This window comes from Canis aureus, chromosome 16 (genome assembly GCF_053574225.1).
Source record: "Canis aureus isolate CA01 chromosome 16, VMU_Caureus_v.1.0, whole genome shotgun sequence".
NCBI classification, from domain to species: Eukaryota; Metazoa; Chordata; class Mammalia; order Carnivora; family Canidae; genus Canis; species Canis aureus.
In genome coordinates, this window is record NC_135626.1 from 14,133,007 (window position 1) to 14,147,263 (window position 14,257).

Below are 14,257 nucleotides of genomic sequence, written 5' to 3' on the forward strand. Positions count from 1 at the left end.
GTAGCTGATCAGACTAGGAGACCTCGTTAGGCCAATCAGACTCTCCCTTGTGAGACTCTGGCTAGAAGTAAACACTGGCCCTGGACTAACTCTTAAATCAGAGAGATTGGACTTGCATATTATGGAAAGGGTTTTTATCAAAGAAGCAGAGAAAGGTGGCCTGCATCTGGGTCCAATTAAGAAGAGACAAACTGCACTGTAACTTGAATAGGGAAGATTTAATCAAAAGAATCATTAACTCTAACAGAAGATTGGCATAATGAAGGGTTGGCTACTAAGAAGCTACTAAGAACCTCTAAAGAACACAGGAATAGCAGGAATCAGGAGCAGCCTCTGCCACTAGGGCTGAGACATGCTGCCCAAGGAAGAGGCTAACCATAGGCCTGAGATCCAGCCTTGTTGGCCTGGGATCAATGGATGGAAAAGAAAAGAAGTGACTGTGTTTCCATGTCAGTGGAACTTGCTGGAAATCCATCTGTGTTCTTATGGAAGTGTCTCAGTGGAGGCACGTTGTAAGACCAGCTGGAGCCTGGGTAGGGGAGAGGGTGTCAGAGAAGGTCATCAAGAGGACATGACTGCCCTCTGATCCTCCAGCTGGGCCTGCGCAGAGGCTCCTCTCACACTCCATGTCCCTGAAATGTGCATTCCACCCGCCTTCTCCACAGGGAGCTTCGGGAGCTCTTGAGAGCAGCGTGTTGTTGAGGCCACCTGGACAGAGTATGGGCCTGGACCCAGGGAAGGCATCCATATAACCTTTTAAGAGTCTGGCTAGTGGAGGTCTCCCAGCTGCCTTGCTTATCAAACCTGCCTGCTACCAGGCTAGACTGATTGGGGCACATTCACTGCAGAAATGAAAACCAAGATACTCCATCTGTCCCCAACACCTGCTAATATCCGTGCTGAACCCAGTCAAGGGTCAAGACCTTTATAATGTCCGGGCAACCCTTTGCTGATCTGGGGAAAACTGGCAAATCTCAGAAACTGGTCTGGGTTCTGGGAAAGCTGAGAGAGGGAGCTCAGAATGCCAAAAGGATATCCCAGTCAGCCATGAAAAGTGTGGGAAAAAAAAACAGAAAAAATATGGTTTGACCTCCTTGCTGCCAGGACCCTGCCTAAAGAGATAGACCAGCAGCCCAGTGCTGTGTTGGTTGATCTATAGAAAACTTTAAAACCTGAACAACAGTTCAGGCCTGCCCTTCCTGCCCCTCTCATCCCTGATCCCCCTACCTGCTCCAGCAGAGACCTCAGAGATACAATCCTATTCGGAGCGGGTGCCTCCCATGCTCCACTGCGCCACGTATAAATACAAGCCAAGACTACCTCCAGGTGAGAGTCATTAGAGGCAATCAGAGGTCTCATGCTGGGCTCACTATTACTAGTCCCTCAGAAATAAACAAAAGATGATGGCTCTGGATGACATTGGAGCTGAGTATACTCTCACTCATGGCAACCCTCAGAAGTTTTCAGCCCCCCTCAGAGCCATCAATGTTAGGTCAAATAATTATGCTCAAGAAAGTCCCTTTGATGCTGCAAATGAGGAGTTCTCCACCATGAGAAATAGTATCTCTTTGGTACCATAGAATATATTGGGCATATTCTACAAGGTCAAGCTCTGCAAACCTCCACTAGTGAATTCCACCTCTGGGTTAGAGTAATCAAACCCATACTGAAGGAAAATGCCAACTGGGAATAGTAAGTCTACCACCTGTGAGAAAAATGGTAATTGTCAAATAGTACAAATTGCCTGGGAGCATAAGGAAATAGGAAAACTCCAAGAACTGCATGCACCAAATGGGTATTACTTGCTTTCCATCATACTTCCAACAGCTTGGTGTGACCAATAAAAAAGCCAGATGGTTCATGGCCGATGACGATGGATGAACAAGATAATGCCACCCATCCGTGTGGCTATGCCCAACACTGCTACCACCTTAGATAGTTTGGCCATGGTCCTAGAGTCCAGTGGATTTAGCAAATGCTTTTTTCAGTATATTGCTCACTACTGAGTCACAAGATCAATTTGCCTTCACATGGGAAGGGCAGCAATGGACCTTCCAAGTGCTTCTCCAGGGCTATCTCACAGCCCTCCAGTATGTCCTCTGGTGGTAACATGAGACCCAACCCTGTCCTCCTTCCCCACAACACTGAAGTGGGCCCATTAGTCAATCATGTAATGTTAATATGCGGAGACTCATCTCTGCTGTGGGACACCCTGAAGATTTTGCTGGAACATCTGCAAGGGAAAAGATGAATTCACAAAAAATTCAAGGCCCAGATACACCATAAAGTTTTTGGGACTTGTTTGGTTAGGGAAGATGCATATTGTCCCAGAAGCTGTGATCGATAAGATACAAGGCAATCCAACCCCTGAGAACATAGAAGAAATGCAAATCTTTGTAGGGAATTGGGGGTTTTGGAGGACTTTTATTCCCACCTGGCACAGTGCCTCTATCCTTTTGACAGAAAAAACAAGCAAACAAACAGGTGATCAGAGCAGCAAGCCACCTTTGAGAAGGCAAAAATTCCAGTGAAATAGATTAAAGCTCTGGACATCTCCGAAGCAGGACTACCATTTGAATTAGATGTATCTGTGACTCTAGAATGTATGGGTTGGGCACTATTCAGGAGACAACAGAAGGAGAAAATACCTCTAGGATTTTGGTCTTAGCTCTGAAAAGGGGCAAAAACTTGACATACCTCCACAGAGCAACAGCTCCTAGCAATGTGCACAGTGCTCCTTCAGGTAGACTGTCTCAAGGAGAAAAAGTGTATCATGGGAAGAGTTTCCCTTTCCATCAAGGGGTGGGTTGAGAACATGTTCCATGGACCGACTTCTGCCATGGCTCAAACTCCTGCTCTTTTTTTTAAAATTTTTTTTATTGGAGTTCAATTTGCCAACATATAGCATAACACCCAGTGCTCATCCCGCCAAGTGCCCCCCTCAGTGCCCATCACCCAGTCACCCCAACCCCCCACCCACCTCCCTTTCCACTACCCCTTGTTCGTTTCCCAGAGTTAGGTGTCTCTCATGTTCTGTCTCCCTCACTGATATTTTCACTCATTTTCTCTCCTTTCCCTTTATTCCCTTTCACTAATTTTTATATTCCCCAGATGAATGAGACCATATAATGTTTGTCCTTCTCTGATTGACTTACTTCATTCAGCATAATACCCTCCAGTTCCATCCACATCGAAGCAAATGGTGGGTATTTGTCGTTTCTGATGGCTGAGGAATATTTCATTGTATACGTAGACCACATCTTCTTTATCCATTCATCTTTCGATGGACACCGAGGCTCCTTCCACTGTCAAATTCCTGCTTTAAGTGGCATGCCTATGTACAACAAAGGAGTACCCTACCCACCAACCCACTGTCTCCAGAAATGTGGGTGTTACTAGACCCTATGGAATACAGAGACCTTCCAAATGCCTTCACTCCTATTCCTGTGGCAGCCTCTGCAGTCTATGAAGAGGGAATGAGGAAAACTGCTGATGCCTGATGTACACATGGATCTAGTTGGGCAGCTCTCCCACAGAGAGTGTGGAGGCTCTTCAGCCCAACACTGACACCATCTGGAGGAAACAGAAATGAACCCCAGCAGCCACTGGGCTGAACTTCCCCTGGCCATCAGGAAACTGATGTTCTAGCTTGGGTAAAATGCCCTAGCAACGAACTCTGCAGTAGATACAAAAGATTGGACACATAGAGAGGCCACCATAATATGCAGATTAAATGGCATATTACCAAGGATGCCAGATTGCCCTTAAAATATGGTGGTTTGGTTAATGCAGTAATAAAGCCTGTGTGTTTTATACAATCCTCACGGCAACTGCCAAAGGAGCCTGTGACCATCCACTGGAGTTCCCAAATGGTGAAGGATTGGCAAATTGATTACATTTGCCTCCTCCCTCCAAGTGAGGATTCCAAATATGCCTTGGTTCACATGGATACTATATCTGGCCTCATCTGAGTTTTTCTCTATGGCTATGAAAACCAGGCTTCCACCAACAGGGGCTTATAGAAGCTGAGCACCATGTACAGCTACTCTCATCAAATTGATGGTGATCAGGGATCACACTTCAAAGGCCATGATATATGAGAGTGGACAAAAGACCATGATATTAAATAGAAGTCCCAGCTTCCCTATAACCTGCAAGTGGCAGGATAGGAAGAAAAAAATATTAAAGCAGCAGATTAATTTACTAACAAGGAAAACCACCTGACCAAGTCGATTAAAGGACTATCCCAGGCATTTCCATGATCAGCCAGTAAGGCCTATTACCCAGTATGCCAAACTAGGAACCCTTCTGCCAGGGCACCAATACCTCGTGTAACGTATAAAAGTCAAGGGATGTTGGCAAATTGAACACCAATATGTTGGCAAATTGAACACCAATATTATTTTTTTAAAAAAGTCAAAGGAGGGGTGCCTGGGTGGCTCAGTCGGTTAAGTGTCTACCTTTGGCTCAGGTCATGATCTTTGGGTCCTGCTCAGCGAGGAGCCTGCTTCTCCTGCTCCCTCTGCACTCCCCACGCCCCCACTCATGTTCTCTCTCACACACACTCTCTCTCTCAAATAAATAAATAAAACTTTTTTTAATTAAAAAATAAAAGTTGAGGAGCTCTGCTGCCGCCGCCGCTGCCACCGCCACCACCACCGCCACCGCCACCGCCACCCGCGTTGCAACCATGCCACCCTACACCATCATCTACTTCCCTGTTCGAGGGCGCTGTGAGGCCATGCACATGCTGCTGGCTGACCAGGGCCAGAGCTGGAAGGAGGAGGTGGTGACCATGGAGACCTGGATGAAGGGCTCACTCAAGGCCTCCTGTCTGTACGGGAAGCTCCCCAAGTTCCAGGACGGAGACCTCACCCTGAACCAGTCCAATGCCATCCTGAGACAGCCGGGCCGCTCCCTTGGGCTCTACGGGAAGGACCAGCAGGAAGCGGCCTTGCTGGATGTAGTGAACGATGGTGTGGAGGATCTCCGCTGCAAATACGCCCTCCTCATCTACACTAACTATGAGGCAGGAAAGGAGGAGTATGTGAAGGCACTACCAGGTTACCTGAAGCCTTTTGAAACGCTGTTGTCCCAGAATGAGGGGGGCCAGGCCTTCATCGTGGAAAACCAGATCTCCTTCGCGGACTACAACCTGCTGGACTTGCTGCTGATTCACCAGGTCCTGGCCCCCAGCTGCCTGGACTCCTTCCCCCTGCTCTCGGCCTATGTGGCACGCCTCAGCACCAGACCCAAGCTCAAGGCATTCCTGTCGTCCCCCGAGCACGTGAACCGCCCCATCAATGGCAATGGGAAGCAGTGAGAGCTTGTGGAACCCTGGACGGGAAGCTGGGGGGCTGCCTGACTTCCTTTCTCCCTGACCAATAAAATTTTCAAGTGAGAAAAAAATAAATAAATAAATAAAAGTTGAGGAAGACAGCCATTTCCCGGAGTCTCACCATGTCATGCCACTGAGAACATCAAGCCCTATCATGACTGGGAAAGGCATTATGTACTGGAATTCTCAATAAGACATTCCACCAGCATAGATGAATTACTTCCCCCCACTGAGTGAAAGGGAATGACCCAATCTCCAATGGAATCCTGTTGTCCTACTGCAAGCCAGACCTGTTGAAGTGCACTGTACCTATATAGAACATGCACCACTGTCTGTATATACAATGGAATATTACTCAGCCATTAGAAACGACAAAAACCCACCATTTGCTTCAATGTGGATGGAACTGGAGGGTATGATGCTGAGAGAAGTAAGTCAATCGGAGAAGGACAAACATATGGGTTCATTCATTCAGGGAATATAAGAAATAGTGAAAGGGATTCAAGAGGAAAGGAGAGAAAATGAGTGGGAAAATCGGAGAGGTGATGGAACATGAGAGACTCCTAACTCTGGGAAGCAAACTGGGAGTAGTGGCGGGGAGGTGGGTGGGGGGATGGGGTGACTGGGTGACGGTCACTGAGGGGGGCACATGATGAGATGAGCACTGGTTGTTATACTATATGTTGGCAAATCGAACTCCAATAAAAAAATACAAAAAAACAACAACAACAAAAAAAAAACCATGCACCATTGAAAGAGGGGAGAAGGTGAGGATCCTGGTCTGGTATCTCCTACCCCCAGTCCATCTCCTTATTCCTGTCTGCTGCACAGCCAAGTCAAATTTCTTTTTATTTATTTATTTATTTATTTATTTATTTATTATTTATTTTTAAAGATTGTATTTATTTATTCATGAGAGACAGAGAGAGAGGCAGAGACACAGAGGGAGAAGCAGGCTCCATGCAGGGAGCCCGATGCGGGACTAGATCCCGGGACCCCAGGATCACGCCCCCGGCCGAAGGCAGGCACCAAACCGCTAAGCCTCCCAGGCATCCCTAGCCAGGTCAGATATCTAAAGCTACAGCCACACTGACATCTAAGGATAATGCCACAAGTGTAATTCAGAAGACTTTCCCCACACAACTTCGTATTGTCTTTTCAGCCTTAGACTTCTGCTACACCTATGGTGTCCAGTCATGAGACAGACTCCTAATATCTTTCTACAGTGGACCCACTTATATGCCCAACAAAAGAATTGCTCCAACTATTAGGTATATGAGCAAGCTGCCCCTTTCTAGCTCATCAGGATTATCACCATTCTAGGGAGTGAATTAAAAAGTCTGAAAGCAGTACATGAAAAAAGAACAAGCTAGGATTAGAGCTCTTAATTCATCAATATTCCCAATATGACTCCAGAAGCCTAGCCTGTGGCTCACACTATCAGTAACGCCAGACATGGGTCTTCTTTTTCTGTGAATCAAACTACATAGGCAGCCCACCAAACTGCTGACCAAAAGGGCCCTAAAAAATGCTATTTGAGCCACAGTTGACTGTGATCAGAGTTGGAATGTATTCATACCCAGATTTCACCCAGGAAACTCCCAAGGTTATGAACCAACAGGGTGCAAGAAGAGGCTGTTGCCAGAAGGCACCGGCCACCGGGTGCTGCTGGCTGTCCTGCACTGCGGGACCTGGGCTCTGGAGAAGCCGTGTGCACGGCAGGGACCCGGTGCTGGGAGAGCTGCTCAGGCTGCAGGGCCCCCATTGGAAACCAAGCAGGCGCCTGTGCTGCAATGATCTGCCAAGGGAGCCTCTAGAGCTGGCCAAACACATGCTGCAGAACCAGAAGCAAAACCCTTCCTGCGGCTGTGCCTCTTGCGCCCTCTACTGATAAAGCGTCACAGCACGCCGGCGGGCAGAGGAAACCTTTAAAGGACCTAAATCCACTCCACAGTCTAAGCGGTGAATGGAAACCTCGGTGCTGAGACCAGCTCAGCTGGTCTTCAAGGAAAGAATAAAGCTAAACAAAAAAACCATCACAAATACGTCAGGAAAAGACCTACAACCCTAGAACGATGAAAACAACAACAACAACAACACAGAGCTGCACAGAGGAAAGAAGGCGGCGAGAGACAGGTGAGAGGCCTGATGACCTTTGCTGTCCTTCCCGTGGCCCGGCTGCATCCCTGTCATTTGATTCTGGGGGACTCCTCTGTCTCTTTTTATTTTTTATTTTTTTATTTTTATTTATTTATGATAGTCACAGAGAGAGAGAGAGAGAGAGGCAGAGAGAGACATAGGCAGAGGGAGAAGCAGGCTCCATGCACCGGGAGCCCGACGTGGGATTCGATCCCGGGTCTCCAGGATCGCGCCCTGGGCCAAAGGCAGGTGTCAAACCGCTGCGCCACCCAGGGATCCCACCTCTGTCTCTTTAATAAATGCCTCCTTTCTTGGTCAGCTGCAAGTAGCTTGAGCTGGCTCCAGGCCCTGCAACAGAGTCATCCTAGTCAATACAGGCCAGCAATGAGAAGTCCCCGAATTAAAATCTTGAGTTAATAATAATTTTTATCATTGCCGGGTCGTTGAAAGCAGTTACAGTTGTTTGCACCTGTGGCGATCTTACCCTGCCCGGTTTCCGGAAGCACTCTTCCTTGGGGCGAATAAATAAACAAGTTAAAATCCTTTTCCTTTGGAGTCACTCCTGCACTCAGGCGGTGCGGCTGGATGTCATCTGGGCCCCGCTGTTCACTTTCCTTGGACGTTTCCTCAGATTCCATAGGGGTGTTGAGTTCTTGTAAAACCAACGAATTGATATTTTAGAGCAGGGCTATAAAGACTTCCTTGCCAGTCTTATACTTACTATTTTTTATGTGCTGTCGTGCAGGGGATTAGTACAAGCCATCGGATCTAATAATTTGGGCAGGTTTTCTACCATCTTTCGCATAAAGCACCACTCACTTCCGTGACGCAGTCTCACTCCTGTCTAATCATCATTCGTACAACACTTTGATGGGAGGCTGCTTATGCCGCAGCGTGTTTTATTGGTCCTTATATGCGGGCTGCTTGGTGTAACTATTCCACCTGTTGGAGTCAGGTCAGCAGCCACATTCTTCACCTACCGTAGTGTGGAGGCCGAGAAAAATCCTGGCCATCCCACCTAAAGTTTAGCATTAGCACAAGTACAGCCATCTTAGGCCCCTGTGAATAAGAGCTGAACTTTACGGGAAAAACTGCAGAATGTCCTCAATGTCCTTGGCAGGGAATCCCACGTCAGAAAGACAACAGAGCCCACGCCCGTGGTAGAAAGTCCCATATTAGAATGAGAGCTCAGTGCCCTTGAAAGCCCCAATTCAGAATGTAAACAGAACTTGAGAAATTCCTCCACCCCTTCTGAAAATCCCCTAGACCAGCCTATAAAAACCCCAGCTGTAACCCACTTCCGAGGTCCAAGTCTCTGCTCCGCTGCGCCGGGTATACTTGGACCCAAGCTCGAGCTTGTAATAAACTCTCGTGCGCTTGCATCGGTGTCGGCTCCTCGGTGGTTTCTCGGATTCGCAATCTTGGTCACAACAGTAGTTACTAGATTACTTTGCCTTTAACATCATCTATGGTGATGATGGAGCATACCTCCAGCAGCTTCCAGAAGCTCCGCTTTGTTCCCGGGTTGCCATAAGGTTTCTAGGCTCTCAAGTCACATCTTTCATGTGTTTGGGTTTGGAGGAAGATGCTCTAGCTGTATTTTAATTTTTAAGTTTAATTTTCAATTTTCTCAGCATCTGATTTTTCTTTCACCAAATTCCTCCTGCCTCCCGCATAAAGCTCATCTGATCTGCTGTTTCTCATTGTAGGACACCCTTGTTTACACGGTCACAATCCACGTTCATTGGAAAGTACTCTTTACAAGCTTCATGGTGTATGTGCACCCTCTGTTCTGTCCTGGCTGGTGATCCCCTTTCGTTGTCCTGCAAGATCCCATGTCTTGTGACAGACGTTTCTCCCACATTTGTGAAAATGACAATCTCCTTAGTTGTGGAACGGGCATCAGCCAACTCCCCCACCCTCGCTGTTCCTACCTCTTTCTCACTGGGCCTGAGGCCACCATAGTAGGGGACAGGCATCCACAGACTCTGCAGACTGGGTCAGTGGTTCCTGAAGCAAAACACTGCATCAGACTCATGGTACTCATTAAAAATGCAAGGTTGCTGGGCCCCACTCAGCCCACTTGGATTCTTATCTTGGGAGTGGCACCTACAATCTGCATTTTTTTTTTTTAAATTTTTATTGGAGTCAATTTGCCAACAAACAATCTGCATTTTAACAATCTCTCCAGGTGATTTTTATGCATCCTAAAGTTGAACTGCTAGAGAAGAAGGCTTCCCCAGATGGGAGCAGTATCCTGTTCCCAGAGCGGAAGGGGCTGAAGTTAGGGGCAACCTTCCACAAAGTTCCTCGAGACCCTGATGTTTCCAGCAGGTATTACCTCTGCCTGCAGAAATAAAGATCAAAAGTTCCCTTCCAAGGATCTCTGCTCTTAGGTGTCATAGCCATTATTTCAGAGTTCAGCTCTGGAACTTAACCGTGGTTCCCAGAAACAGTGCCTACTGCTCTGGAACAAGGATTCGTGTCCCCTTCAAAGGTCCTTCTAGCCGGACTAAGAATCAAATTGACATGAGACACATTAATGGGAGAAAATCAAATTTAATAGTGTATGTAAGGGGAATCCACACAGGCATGGAAATTCCAAAGACAGTCAGTTAGGCAAAATGAGTTCTACATGTCATCCTGAGCTAAGGAGAAGGCCTGGGACTTCTGAGGAAAGGAATGCACTGCATGGGACAATGAGAAAACAAACAGATTTTTGGCCCGCTGCACAGATAGGTCATTCAGATAAATTTATCTCAGCCAATAACCCTTATTCTGGGAGTTAACCCTTATTCTATGTAGTTAAGGGAGGGGCAAAACTTTCTCTTAAGCCGTAGGGTCTTGATTGCCTTGAGCTTACAATAATCTTTGTGCCAAAATGGTCTGTCTTGGGGCAGCCTACCCTTGGCCCCTACTCCACCATGGGAACATAAGGTGCAACATTAAAAGTTTGAGGGCACATGTTTGAATGGGCCATAGCAGTGGCCCACCAAATTCACATTTCAAATTCAGAGAACCACTGGAGTCACTGGAGCCAGCCAAGAAGCCTCACCAGCCTTGCAAAAAGCACCATTTCATGAGAACCAGCTATGAAACCCACACCCCACCTCATTCCTTCTAATCTGAGGACTGGCTCCATGAAGGAGGGAGAGAGCATTTGACTTATCCATCTCTATTCCTCCAACACTGAGGGGCCTCCAACCTCATGCTCCAGCGGGTCATGGTGAGGTGATTTTCTTAACATTGCTAAGACCACAGGGGTCTGGAGAAGGGAGAAGGTAGATGCAGAGTGAAGATAAACAGTGCTAGGATGTGGCATAGAGCAGCAGACGTTGGTAGCTGCTGGCATTAGAAGGATAAGAAAACAGCCTGAGAATTGAGTGGAAACCAACTTGGTAGCAGGGCTTGAAGCTCTTGGACCATTAACTGAAGGCTGTAGGTAGATGTCTTCAAGCAGGAACTGAGGAAGGGGAGGAATGGGCCCAGCCTGAACCCCATCTCTCATGACAGGGGACTTGTGACATAACACCAGCATTTGGGGGCACATGGGTGGCTCAGTCCGTTGGGCATCAGACTCTTGATTTCAGCTCAGGTCATGATCTTGGAGTCATGAGATGGAGCTCCACGTCAGGCTCCACACTCAGCATGGAGGCTGCTTGAGATTCTCTCTCCCTCTGCCCCTCCCCTGGCTTGCGCTCTCTCCCTTAAAATACATAAATAAAATATTTAAGAACAAAACAAAAAACCCAGCAGCGTTTGAATGCCTGACAAGCAAAATAGCCAATGGAAGGTTGGTATTAAAGAATACCAAGAGAAGGTTCACGCTCCCCCTCCACTAATGTGGACCTACCCACAAATGATGATAAACTGTAACCAACCCAAACTAGGGCAAGTTCACGTGGCAGGTCTCCAGTGGCCGGGGCATACTTGCCTGGTGGTCTTGGGTGCAACACTCTGAAATCCATCACTGTTCCATGGCTCATATCAAAGCCAGACTTCCCACAGGCCACTCCTGCCCCCTGGCTGGGTGCAGCAAGGGTAGTAATTTGGGGCTCCTTCTTGTGATATGTGGGACTCCCCTGGTGGATGACCTTGGCTAGTGGACTCCCCAGTGGCCTTGCTGAACTTTTCTTAGAACTGGACTGATGCCAAAGATACTGCCACCCGACCTCCCTCCCTCCCATCTCCTCCACTCGGGTCAGACCCGTGTTTGCAGTGGGGTCAGCTCTCCCGGCTGTCTGCACAGAGCTCCCCATTTTCTCTCATGGGCCTTTCCTGACTCTATTTTTCCTTCCTGTCTCAGGTCCGCTCTGCCGAGCACCCATGCTAACACCCACTTTCAGGGGCAGTCTCAAAGTAGGTCTCTCCCCCACCGCAGTACTGGTGTGGAAGAGCAGAGGAGGGTAATGGGTGGGGGACAGATCAGCCTCTTGTCAAAGAAAACTTGCACCAGAGTTCAACAGGCGAGGATGACTTTATGCAAGACTATTGCAACGGGGCAGAGATTGAACTCCACATCAAACACGAAAGAGACAGCTGGGGACTTGCAGCCAATGAGCAGGATGAGGAATTGGATGGAAAATTGCTAGGAAAAACCTGGTGGGGTAGCAAGGTGGGGTGGGGGTCGGAGGACAGCATAACTGGATACCAAGAGTGCAGAACTTCTCAAGAAGCCAGTTTAGCAGGATTCTTTGCTAAAACTGAGCTGGGCCTGCCAAACACAGGCTGAGGTTACCATCTCGGTGACCAGAGGGCTCAGAGGAGCCTGACTGAAGTTTGGTCAAGTGGGGCACCCTTGCCACACCCTGAGCCAAACTCCAGGCCCACTGGCCAGCTTCTTCTGGAGGGTCTGCGGGGCAGGGGGCTTTGAATTGAATGTGATTTGAAGTTTAAAACAGACATGACTGGGACGCGCGGATGGCTCAGTGGTTGAGCATCTGCCTTCGGCTCCGGGAGTGATCCCAGAGTGCCAGGATTGAGTCCCACACCGGGCTCCTCTCGAAGAGCCTGCTTCTCCCTCTGCTTCCCTCTCTCTCATGAATAAATAAATAAAAATAAATAAAATTGAGTGCAGGGGCACCTGGGTGGCTCAGTGGTTGAGCGTTTGCCTTTGGCTCAAGGCATGATCCCGGGTCCCGGGATGGAGTCCCACATCGGGCTCCCCACAGGGAGTCTGCTTCTCCCTCTGCCTACGTCTCTGCCTCTGTCTCTCATGAATAAATAAAATCTTAAAAAAATTTTATTTCAATCAATCAGACAGGACTGAGTCTGAACTGAAATGAAACGGTTTTCGTAGCTGATAGCTGCAGCAAAGTTCTGGAATTGGACTGTGTGGGTTGTTACTCGAACCCATCCTTCACCCCCAAGGGCAAAGACTGCCTGGTCAAAGCACAAAGCACAGCTGGTAGCACCACTGGACGCAGCAGGCACTGGAAAGACGAGATTGAAAGAACCCCCGAGCATGTCCTGAGCAGGCTCCTTAGGAAAGCGTGTCCTGTGCCCCCCGTACATTCAATGACTGCCCCGGGCTGCTGGACGCCGAGGTGGGGGAGACGGGTTTCAGGCGTCCTGGGAACGAGCCTCCACCTGGACTGGGCCCCATCCGGGGCGGGGGGGGGTGCGGACACATAAACCCAGGACCCCAAGGGCGAGCTCGCGGAGCCTGGGCAGGTCTGGAGGTTTGGAGGGACAGTAACGGGCCCACCCGAACACCGCTCGGGCCTCTGGCTCTTCGCCCCACAGGTAGAAAGCGTCCCACCTCTGCGAGGGCTCTGGGGAGCGGGCGATCCCCCAGCTTCAAGGAAGAAGCCTGGAACCCCGGAAACAGCCAAATCCGGCGGGGCAGACGGTGTGAAAGATGCACCTTCACTGGCTGTCCTGGAGATTCAAGAGCCGGAACCAGAAACTCTGAGAAACGGGGCTCCGGTGAGGCAGCGCACAGCCAGGGTGGGGCGACCGCAGCCCAGGAAGCTGCAGGTGCGGGCTGCACACCAGCACCTCCAAGCCGGCAGGGCAACGGGAGGAGACGGCTGGAGCAGTGTCCTGGGCGCGTCCTGCGGCATCTAGACCCCATAGTCCGAAGCTTACCTTCCTCTCGAAGGCAGCACGTCCAGGCAAATCTGCATCACATTTAGGTTCCAAACTGCAATCTCGGACTCTACGTGAAATAAAGACAGTAATAGCACCTGCCTCAACGGGGCCCTTGGGTGCCTAGATGAGATAGTACAGTCCTCCTGCTCTAACACTTGTTTTGAAAATGGAAATCTAAAAAAATTTAAAAAAAGAAAAAAAGAAAATGGAAATCTGACCCAACGCAATCAATAGAGTAGGGGGGCATTGGAGGATTTCACAAACTGCATGTCTGATCATGCGATTCATCCACCAGAGGTACTAGGTGACCTCGGGAGACCACACCCAGCTGCATGGAGCTGCGTGGGAGCACACAGATCACCAGCACACCTTGCACTGTGAGCCTCACACAGCCACATCTGGGGATCCCACTGTCCGTCCGACTGCAGAGAACTCTCATTCCACCTCTTCCCAAGAACCTGCAAGCTGCAGTCCACAAACCTCAGGTCTGTTACAAAGTAAAAAGCTGTATTGATTGTAGTATTTATTTCTTAATCATTTAACATATGTAAAACCGTGCTATCACTTTCCATAACTTTTATTTATTTATTTATTCATGAGAGACAGAGAGAGAGAGGCAGAGGGAGAAGCAGGCTCCATGCAGGAAGCCTGACATGGGACTTGATCCCGGGTCTCCAGGATCACACC

At 48.7% G+C, this 14,257-nt stretch overlaps 1 long non-coding RNA gene and 1 pseudogene across 1 annotated transcript; both read left to right on the top strand.

Moving 5' to 3' along the window:
* Positions 1–4,626: 4,626 nt before the first annotated feature.
* LOC144285901 (glutathione S-transferase P pseudogene) lies at positions 4,627–5,338 on the top strand (annotated as a pseudogene).
* Positions 5,339–7,235: 1,897 nt separating this feature from the next.
* LOC144285906 (uncharacterized) lies at positions 7,236–14,089 on the top strand. The gene is made up of 2 exons (XR_013354053.1): positions 7,236–7,474; positions 13,223–14,089. It is a non-coding gene; the product is annotated as an uncharacterized LOC144285906 (long non-coding RNA).
* Positions 14,090–14,257: the final 168 nt, after the last annotated feature.